The sequence below is a fragment of the Nyctibius grandis genome, chromosome 1 (genome assembly GCF_013368605.1).
Source record: "Nyctibius grandis isolate bNycGra1 chromosome 1, bNycGra1.pri, whole genome shotgun sequence".
NCBI lineage: Eukaryota > Metazoa > Chordata > Aves > Nyctibiiformes > Nyctibiidae > Nyctibius > Nyctibius grandis.
Window position 1 is genome coordinate 40,556,718 of NC_090658.1, and position 11,152 is coordinate 40,567,869.

Consider the following 11,152-nt stretch of genomic DNA (forward strand, 5'->3'; position numbering starts at 1 on the left):
CAACAAGCAGAGTGCCAGTCTTTCCGACAGTCTCTGAATTGCCGATGATTGCTGTACCCTGCACGACCTTGGCAAGGAAGCAAGACACTGCCCCGGTTGGCTTGCAACCCACCATCCCGTCCTCACTGACTGTCTGTGTCCTTTTTGACTTTCCTTGTGTCACCACCTGGCTGGGGGCTTTGACAACCATCTTGAGAGCTGTGAGGAACCTTCCCACGTTTCTCCAGAGCTCTGGGTAACCTGCCCTCACTAGCCTTGAGCTTACTAGGCTGTTAGAAAGCAGTGGTGGAAGACTGCTTTTATGGTGCTTTATGAAGAGCTGACAGGAAAGGGGAAGGAGCTGGTACATGATTTGCTTAAATGCTCTTTTAAAAGGAGTTGGTGGAAATGCAGTCGTTGAGGGAAACTTGATGAAGGCTCTGCAAGCAACAGCCACAGATGGGAAATTTGGTAAAGGTTAGAGAGGTCGGAGGTGGAGCTGGCAGCTCCTGCCCTGGAGGGTTTGAAGGAACCTTCTCAGCAAAGAAACTTCCTCCTCCCCCTCCATGATCAAAGCTTTCTCTCTCTTTGCCCCGTTTCAACTCTCAGAAGAGATCAGCTATCCTTCTACTGACAGCTTCATGACCATACATGCCCCATCCTACCTCCCCAGTAGGGTTTGATAGGCAGACCTTTTTTGTCACAGAAACTTTACCTCCTGCAGGAAAAAACACTGGGACATGCAGGTATATTCACCTCTGTCTTCCACGGGAAGATTCTGGACAGCTGTTCATTGGGGGTCAGGAGAGGCCATCAGCAACCCTTGGGCCATGTTCTCTGCCCTCCTCCAGGTCCCCCAAAGAATACAAATACTAGGAAAGTGTGCAGCTCTAGGCAAAGATCAGACATGTAGTTACAGAAGTGGGTCAGCAAAAATGTCCAACCACCACGAAGACTTCTTGGTACCACCATACCGTTCTCACTTCATCCCAGCAGTGCTGACCCCCTCCTACAGATCTTGTTGATCTTCCATGGTTAGAAGATAACACCCTTAGTCCAGGATTAGTTGATCACTTCACAAATATTCAATTTCACTGCCTTTTTGAAGGTCCCTTCCTGCTTCAGAAACTATTTTAAAACCGTAGTCGAAATTCCCCAGGCTGCTTGCCAGCAATTACTGACCAAGTAAGTTCCATCTGGGGGAAAATTCTTCCAGTTATTGGAAGCAAAGTTTTTTACACCTACGTGTTGCCCTCAGACAGAGGAAATGAATGCACGAGTCAGATTAAAAAAAATAAAATGCCTCTATTGTTTTATCACTCAGCAGGATACAAGGATTTCATATATGTCATTTGCTCGACTCGCCTGCAGCAGTTCTGGGTGTGTATCTGCCAGCCCCAGTTTCTTCTCACATTGCTGAGGATACTCAAGTCTCACTGCTATAGGACAGGAGCTGCACGGCAGCATCACTGAACTGAAAGTACACCTTGGTGTTGCAAGAGAAAGCTACAGAGAAAATGTTCAGTCCCACCATCAAAAGTCCCTGCTATTGTGACACAGCTTAGAGTTCAGTTATCACTGTGTGATCAAATTAGATTTGTCGATGTCTCAGACAATTTTCAGTTAACAAATTGCACAAGATGCTCTTTACAAGGCTGATGGGTGCTTTTCCTGTACTTTCTGTGCTGCTGTTGAAAAGGAACACTGGGAACCAATTTTGGAACTCACTGTCTCCACCCCCATAGGGACTGTGGGTCAAGCAAATTCTAGACTGAAAATTGGTTTGAAAGTTGATGTGTTTGGCTGAACAGAACTAAGAAAGACCAGCTGAACAATCTGGGAGTCAGACATGAGCATTCATATTGTCTCCCAATCTGAGGTTTGACTGTCTCAGGGGCAACTAGAGGCTTTGACAGCAAAGAATGTAAGGACTCACATCCCAGAGCAGCCGGTACTGCTGCCTGTGCTGGGATGAGTCAGCCAGCACGCTGAGCTGACCTTACCCTGCTGCTCTCCGCTTTTCCTCACATGGCTGTCCAAGGCTGTTTTATTAGACTAGAAAAGCAATTAAGTCTGACAACACAACTCTCTAAGCTACATTGTAAGACAGAATAAAGAAGATTTTCAAAACAAATCTATCCTCTACTCAGTGGGTCCTTACAAGGCAGATATCCTTTCCTCTAGGGTTTCCTTGAGTCCCTCTCATCTTCTGTCCAGGCTCCTACCTTGTCTTCTCAACATCAGCTTAACTTCTGACCAAGCTTTCTCCCTAAATCCTTGATTTGATGCAAAACTTTGCTTCTCTGATTGCTGTCAAAGACCTTTGTTTACTCTGGCCCTAACCATTTAGACAGCACCCTGATGCTGTGTTTTTCCTAGCAGCTCCTAAGTGCTAAGATATGGCTAGACCAGCTGGAGCATGAAGCCATGCACTTTGCACGCTCATCAGGAGAGTGACTGAGCTGTCCTCTCAGGGAACGCCACCCATGCGGGTGAGAGGGTTTCAGAGGAGGTGGAGTACTTTGAGACAAATTGCTCATCCGGGAAGAAAGGTAGTAGGCTGGAAAGCTAATTCCATCACATCAGCCTCTACCTTCCCTGGCAAGGCTCCAAAGAGCATCTGAGCCTCTTCTGACATGAGCTGGGAGAGTTCAGAAGGAAATCTGGGAAAGGCTACATGATGGAGAGCTTACTCAATCCTGCAGATCCTGTCCGTGCCAAACAAGTTCCTTTCAAGTATGTGTGAATTTCATTACTCCCATGACAGTACTAAATCAGCTGGAAAAGTACCTTATGTTTGGGTGGCTAAACCAAGAGGGACTCAGTGCCAGTGTGTAGGCAACTGAATCATGCCGTGACTGTATGGCAGCTTGAGTCTGAAGAACCCAAGCCACAGCTACCCTCTCTGTACATTTAATCACTGCCTTCTACGTCGTATAATGCATTCTTATTTTGCTGTCCTCATCTATGGAGTGACCATCATGTTCTTTTGAGCTAATTAGTCACTTATTGATAGGCTAAGCATACACATAAAATCAAGTCATTGGCAGCACCATGTGTCTGTTCACACCGTGTATCTTCAAGTGCCGCAGTTAGACTTCTGATCTACACGTTTCTTCCATAAAATACCATATCTGTCTTCTGAGGGGTTTTGTTCCTCCTTTGATGGACTATACACCATCACGTTCTGCTTCTTAATTTAGCATCTGATTGCTTATTAGTCATACTGTAAACTTCTTTATGACTTCAGTTACATGGCTACAGTAATTAGTGTTTATATTCCCGAGGCCTGCGTAGCAGCGCCTTAACACTGCATAAGGAGATGAAACACTCCACAACAGAGCACGAATTGAGCTCCCAGGATTTCTAATTTTACATCCTCAAGTTTTGTAGAGCCTTGCTGTGGGAGTCTCTCCAAAAATGGGGTCATGGGTAATCCGGTATAGTCATTTTGAGTGCATTTTGCGGCAGAGATGCAGAAAAATATTCATGGGAAGCTTCCAAGATCATGTAGCTTTTACTGCACTGAGGAACACAGGGACTTTTCAGTAATGAACATAATGAACACTTGTTTGTTAGTGCTGTGATCAGCTGTCATTTGCAGGACTTGAACAAAAATATTTGATGTTTGGTTTGGCTGCCTTCAGCATTTCTGTATTCTTGCCTATGTTTTTGTAAAATGTTGGAGCAACTTCTAGAAGCATATCAGAACTCATACTAAAAATGAATTCCACCCTGCTAACATCTGTTTCCAGATGTTTTCTCTGATTTGCCTGATTATTATCCACTGGGAAGGCTGTTCTTCCACTGAAGTGATTACCTGCAGGCACGAGCACTGCATTAAATTGCACACACACAGGGTGCAGATCACGTGGCCGCTCTGCTGCCTTTCAGAGGAGGTGCAAGGCACTGCTGCCGTGGTGGGCACAGCTTGTCTTCACACCACCAGTTCTGAGCATTAACCACAGGCCTCCGCTGCGCTACCTACCCTGGGCTGTGGCATTTCTCTTGTTATTCTAAATGCCTCTTTATATTTTCATGGGCTCTTTGCAAATGAAACTTGATTGAGTAATTAATAATACATAGGAAGAGTTAAGCTTTTTAAGTTTTGCATGTTTTCTTGTCAATTATTGCATCAAAGACTGGCTGGCTTTGTTGCTACGGAGCTTGTCTGTGAGGCATGACCTTGGTTTATCCAATAATACATCTATTTCTGAGAGCAACTCACATATGAGTTGGCCTACCCAAGCTTCGTCTTCGTACAAGACAGATTTTTGACCACTTGATGGCCTTGCCATATATCAAAGCAGACACTGAATAAAGTTGTCCCCAGTTCAGTATTTGTGTAAGAGGGACAGGTAGCCTCATGATAACTGCACTTGTCTCTAACCTGCCATTGCTACCTTTTCCCCTTCCACTCCAGGTGCTGCAGCATAGTCTCCTTGTAGCCGCTTGGAGATCTTGCCACGCGATCATACAGAATCACGGAATCACGGCATGGTTGGCGTTGGGAGGACCCCTGGAGATCATCTAGTCAGTCCAACCCCTGCCAAAGCAGGTTCCCCTAGAGCACATTGCTGCTGCTTCTGCCAGCCAGGCTTTTCCAGGGCCCTCAGAGATGGCAACAGCACTGCCTCTTGTACTGGTGTGAGCTGTGCCCACCTGTAAGGACCAAACAGGACCTGGAAGTCCCTGCTCCTTCCTCCTCCCCCTCCTCTTCCCTTGGATGGGGTTTGTGGCTGCCCAGCTCTCAGCGACGCGGGGTAGGCGATGCAGCACTCACTGCCGGCAGGTCGTCTCAGGGGATACCGGCAACTTCTCTGAAACTGTTTTTATGTCACGCGCAGGGCAAAAAAGTGACGAGTCCCTCTACTCTTGTTAGAGCAAAGCAAATCTGTCAGCTTTCATCTTGGAAGTCTTTTTCATAACACCATTTCTGCAGCAGCTGGTTTCCGTGGAAACCAAGGAACGACCCGCAACGCATACAGGGAAGAAGACGGATGACGTGCTTGTCCTTCCCCGGCCCATGCCGCTGGGCTTCCCTCCGTTTGCACGTGCACACCTGTTGCTCGTTCCTGTGAGGTGGACAAGCCCAGGCCCAAAGGCTTCATCTTGTTCCTTGTCCTGCCTCATCCTGCCTTTCTGGGCAGCTTGTCCTGCAGCCAGGGAGGAGGGCAGAGGGAGGAAGGGTCTCCAGGTGTCTTTGCCCCCCGTCCCACTGCTGTAGCATTCCCAGGCCCCAGCAGAGATGGGAGGATTTGTGGTTAAGGTTATGTTACCTACTTCTCTTTAAATGGCTGAAGGGCACTAGGAGCAAACACACCGTGGTGCCTTTTGAGGCCAGGTTTGAAGAGCGAAGCTGTACGAGCAGCGTTAGCATCAGTCTGTGCCTGTGCTGTATCCTCATTGAATTGTCCTGCCTGGAAAGTGCTCTCCTCCAGCCACAGACCGTGAAGGGATCGGCAATAAGAGGGAGCAGAGAGCTGCTGTCTCATGGGGGTGATGACTGAGGTGTCCCAGCACTGTTACTCCACCATGAAACGTAGCGGTGCCAGGTGGATGCTTAGTTGGGACCGGCTGTGGGATGGCCTGTAGCATTTTCATAATCAAGACTATGACTTGTATCAGGATAATTAGTGCCTGGCACCAGGTGATAACTTTTTTAATTTGATTGTGGGATTCCTTGAGCTTTCAGCAACTGGATGTTGATGAGATGCTCTTTCTCTGAGTGTTTTTTTGGACTTAACTAGCCTTGAAGGTAAGCTCGTCCAGCCAGCAAAGAGCAGCGACCGCTTTGGATGGCCTCGGTGGCTGGGCCCTCTCTGCACCTCAGGGCAGAGCAGCCACCTCCGCTGTCTCAGCCTGTCTGCCCATGACTCCTCCTTTGCTTGGCTACCAGAGCTAAATATGCCTTAGCGTGCCTGCATTCTCCTGAGCCCCATCCCTGTGCCCACAGGAGGGAGGAGTGACTCGAGTCTGTCCTTTAGCCCCATGGTGGCTGAGCTCTCCCATCCCCACAGCCAGGAGTTTACCACAGAAAAAGCAGTCTCCAGCTTTACTTTTGTTCCAAACCTCATGTGATCATGGTGAGACAAGCAGAACCCTGGCTTTGTGTTTAAATGGGAATATCGCGTTATGCAAACAGTAGAAAAACCTGTGCTTTCCTCACAAAGTATAAAAGCCAGGCTACTTATTTCTTCTTTGATTGTCCAAGAGAACAAGGTTATTGACTGAGTGCCTTAAGCATGTCCCTGTACTAAAATCTGCAGTAGAGCCTTACCCAACCCGTCCCATCCCACCCCATCCCATCCCATCCCCTGAATGGGACTGTTACAGGAGCCAGGCTTGCTGCACAGTTTGGTGGGACAGCATTTCATTCCCTGTTCAGTTTTAGAGCCCAGCTTTGTTATTTTTCAGGCTTGCTTATCATCAGAGTCTTGCAGCACAGGAATGGAGGGGACCCTCCTGAAGGCAGGCAGTTCGGACGCCAGCTACCAGGGAGGTGGGAGAGAGCAGGGTGTTTGCCCCACCCCCGCCTGCTGCCTGGGCAATAAGGACAGTGCCAGGATGGACCCTTCCCTCCCATGGCCTTACCCCTGCAGGGAAGGACAGAGATGTTGGAGAAGACTCCAGCAGTGCTTGTGCCTGGTGTTTCTGTCGCAACATGGGCCTGTCAGTGGGATGCTGGCACCAGGGATTGCAGAGGGGAGTGATGGCTGGGCTTTCTCAAGCCTCCCCACATCCATCTCCCTCCCAAGGCAGGTGATGTTTCTTAAGAAGCCACAAACCCACATCACGCTCTCTTCCATAACTGGAAGTTTTGTCTGTGCGTTTAGCTAGAGAGAAGAGACGTGTCTGACCCAGCCTCAGCTGCAGCTTTTGGTTGCATTTCTTCAAACACTGCAGGCACCAGCGTGGAGTGTGTCACTTAAAAACATGGTTTTAAATTTAAAAGCAGCATTAGCCCTTGGTGTGAGCAGCAGCCCTCCCCCCCACGCTGAATGGTCACTTAACGCTAGAACAATTGTGTCGGGGGCTTCTTCTGAAGTGAGAGTAAGGTGATGCTCTGGGGAGAGGGGAACTGAGATGGAGCCCTTGAAATCCCTTGCTGGGTCCCCGAGAGTTCATCCTGCTCATCTGGCCCAGTCCTGTGTCACTGGCTCATGTCGCCTTGCCGGGCACGCTCTGCATCTGCTGCAGCACCCCGATGGCAGGGATTCAACCTTGCAGACAGTCTGTCCCCATGGCTCTTGTCCCAAAAGCAAGTTACTGTTGGGAAAGGAGCACCAAGAGAGCTTTTGTGGGCTGCTCAGATGGGAGGGCAAAGGTTTCCTTATTCTGGGGTCATCATGGAAGGATGATGTCATCAGCACAGGCTTCCACAGTTGAAAAACTAGAAGAGCTGTTAATTGAGTACTTTGGCCTCTCCAGCTGCCTATGGACCTGGAGTTTCTAATGTTTCTCAAAGACTAGCTTCTCAAAATCAAGCTGACAGTCACTGGAAGTGCGCTTTTAGGGTGTTTTGTTTTCCTGTAAAACTGAAACATGAAAATTTATGAAGGTGATCAGCTGAAAAGTAACCTAGTGCAGCACTTTTCTCCAGCTTGCAGGCACGGCTTAAAGGCAACAGCTGGCTTGGAAAAATGGCAGAAAGTCACCTTGGAGTCTGCAAGGAGGGACAGAATTGAGCTTTTTCCAGGCTACCAGGTATAAGCTGCAAAGGCCACCACTGGTGGACATTAAACAAGATCCCGTTTCTGGGGATGTTGCTGCTACTTCAAGACATTCTCAGTAAACCTTCCCAGAAGATAAGGAAGAAGAAATATAGATTAGCTCATGACACAGTCAGGGAAGAGTGACATGACCTATAGGTTTACCTGGTCTGCAGGTAAAAGGCAGGTCCTCAGAGACCATTTAGGAAGTTGAACATCTGTAGAGGACAGAGTGAGGGAGAAAAAGATGACTCTGAGGTGTGGATTGCTCTGGATGTGCTACATATGGGTTATGCCACAGGCTAGGACCGGGAAGGTGCGTCGTCTAGCTCTGAACAGATTCCTGTTTGTAACTGGTTTAATTCTGCAGTATTAGTATATTATCAATAATTAATTACATGTCAGTATATTTAGTAGAAAAGCTAGAAAAGCCTCTTTTTTTTCTTCATTTGAAGACAATCTCAGCAATATTAGCATCAACTGTGACACCTTTGAAGCGCAGTGCAACCTGGAGAGGTGCTGGAGGCTGCCTGTGTCTCTGAAGGATGCATTGCAGGTTCCCACACCGTGCTCATCCGTACTCTGTGAAAGCACAGGGTGAGTGTGGCATCCCTGTGTGCGTGCTGCGGTGTGGCTGTTTCACCGGAGGAGTGTTTGTGTGGGGAGCCATGGGGCAGCAGCAGCAGTCTGGGCCACGAAGACTGTCCTTCCTTTAAACCTCTTAACACTCAGAGAAGCCATAAGGCTCCTGGAAGGGCAAAGCAGCTTAAAGCAAGCAATTGCAGAGGTGAGAACATCCTCAAAAGCTGGGGAACTCTCTGAGGCATTTCTCTGCCCTCGACTCCAGAGTGCTGGAGGTAAGAGCCATCCCGAGCAGCCGCCACTCATCTGGTCACCCCAGCTATTGTTGGTTCTCATTCAGTGCTTTTACTAAACTTTCCAGACCTTTACAGTTGCCTTTGAGCCAGCTACATTGCCATCAGCTCTTGCTAGTCCTCACTACTCAGATCATATTTGCTTGACGGCATGTGAATTAATTTGTTGGAAGCTGACACTTCACTGCAGGATTAGTGACTCTAACATGGGGCTGGTGCACAAATTTGAGATGCAGAGCATTTTTGGAAAAAAAAAAAAGGGGGAGGGAAATTCCAGCGCTCTTGGAAACCTTCACTTTTTAGGACGCTATGGCTGGGGTAATGAATGAGCTGAAGTACAGAAGAAAAAGAAACTCAGTTCCAGCTATTTAAAGGCTCAGCAATTCCTTCCAGGCAAAAAACAAGCGGCTGTTGTGTGCCTGCGCTGGGAGGGCTAGAGGGAGGCAGCATTTCCCACAGGCAAATTAGGAATGGGAAAACCAGAACAAAACTCACAAGCCTCAGCAGCCCGAGTAGGGAACACAAGCCATTTTCTGTTCCACATGATTTGTGTTGTCATTAGGTGGGTTTAATGGGGCTTTATTGTTATTCTGGGAGGAAAGCCCAGCTTTGCTTGAGCTAACCCTAATGACTGTTCAGACCTGGGAAAGGTGAGGGAGTCAGCCGAAACCTCACTCGCCGCGTCACTCAGGTGCTCACTGGGAACAGAGGATTTCCTCCTCCTCCCCGCCGTCCCTTGCTGGCAGTGGAGGTTTGCCATGTTTCACTAGAGCCTGATAAAAACTTGCCTGTGCCCTGTTTGGCGGGGGGGTCTGATTCACGTCATTTATGTTACTATAAAGGACGACCCATACTGGCCACCATCAGCCATGCTGGGACCAGACCTGAATCCCACAAAAGGTGTGGTTGAACCCCGCACGCTGCTGCCCCGCAGTCACCTGGGGCAGAAGAAGAGGCCAGCATCATGGCTGCAGGAAAGACTTTTCTCGTCTGAGTTGTCTTGAACCCCTTCCTAACCCTCCTCCCAAGCTCTGGTGAGCCCTTGCAGGAACGGTTCAGCAACAGTCGTGCCTTCTTGAAGTCCAGTATTCGGGCACCTTTTTTCAGGCTGTGTAAAGGCGAAAGGGGTTAAAGAGGTAAAAAAGGCTCCCTGAAAGGAAATCTTAAGAGTTGAAACCCACGAGCGTAGGTTGAACAGCCCTCGTGGGGTGCACGTGAAGCCCCTCTCTTTCAGGTTCGTTGGCTGCATTCAGAAGACACTCACAGTGGTTCCTCTCCTTACACACACCCGCACAGGCTGGAAGCAGCCCAGCAGGTAATCAGCAAGCACAGCGGGCTTTCTGCTTCCAGGGCTACAGGATTGACACACCGCTTTGAAAAGAGTATGAGAACTACTGGCCACCCATCTTCCACCTCTGAAAGGAGTGGTGTTACCTTAGCTCTGCTTGTCCTGGGCTGCTGTTCAGAGATGGACAGGGATGGGGAGCCAGGCTGGTGTGAGTAAAGTCTCTCTCTAAGGAGACCCAGAGACAGATGTAGCCCTCTGCCACCCCCAAAGCAAGCTAAAACTGCGCCAGTGCAGGAACCTTGCATTTATTTACGGTTAGATCCTAGTTTAGTTTGAGATAGGCTAATTTTATTGGACCAGATCATGTGAAAAATATGGGCTTCCTACTCTAGACCAGTAGGAATTAAGAGTTACTGGTGGAGTACAGCTGCTTTCTCAAAGCAATGCCATGGGCTTCCCTGACAAGTTGTTACATTGAAAAGTTTATTTAACTTAAATGCAATGTTAATTCATTGCATTATATGAAGCACTGTGAAAGAAAGTATTTATTTAGGTGGAGTAATATGACTAAGGCGCCTTTAGCCATAAAAAATCTTTGCCTATTGAGAAGCTGTTCCGATGACAGATTTGCAACATAAACCCTGCATGCCTGAAGAAACTGTTTTAGAAATTTCACTTGAGACTTTTCTGTTTTCTTCGAGAAGAGTTCAGTTAAACTCAGCTACTCACCTATTAACAAACAATGCAATATATATATTTTGTATTGATTGCCTTCCTAGGAGCAGATAGGCACTCTTGGCCATTGGATACCACAAGTGAATTTATCTGGAATTCACAGAGTTTTAATCAATGAACTCTGTCAAAGTTGGTAAGTTTCCTTTCAAGAGGATATGAGTTCCTCAAACTCTCTCTTGCAGCTTTGCTAGTGATTAGGGGCCCATAGCAGTCGAAAAAGGGAAGACACCTCTGTCTTGGCAGCTTCTCCAGCAAGTGATGTCCTAGCCCATCTTCATGAGCAGTGCACACGGAGATGACAGGCTCAGCATGCAAAGCATAGCAAAACACATCCCCTTCCCAGCTGGGGGGCAAGAGGCGCAGGGCAGCACCAGCTGGGATAGCCACAGGAGAGTGCTCCGATTTATCAGTGCCCCGACTGTGCAGAGACGTTATCTATGCTAAAACATGTGCACTATCCTTTTACTATCCTTTGAAAGCATCTTTCAAAACCAAAGATCCGCTTGGGTTGCACTGACAAAACAAGCTGTACGTACCAGAGGAATAACACACACAGCCAACTG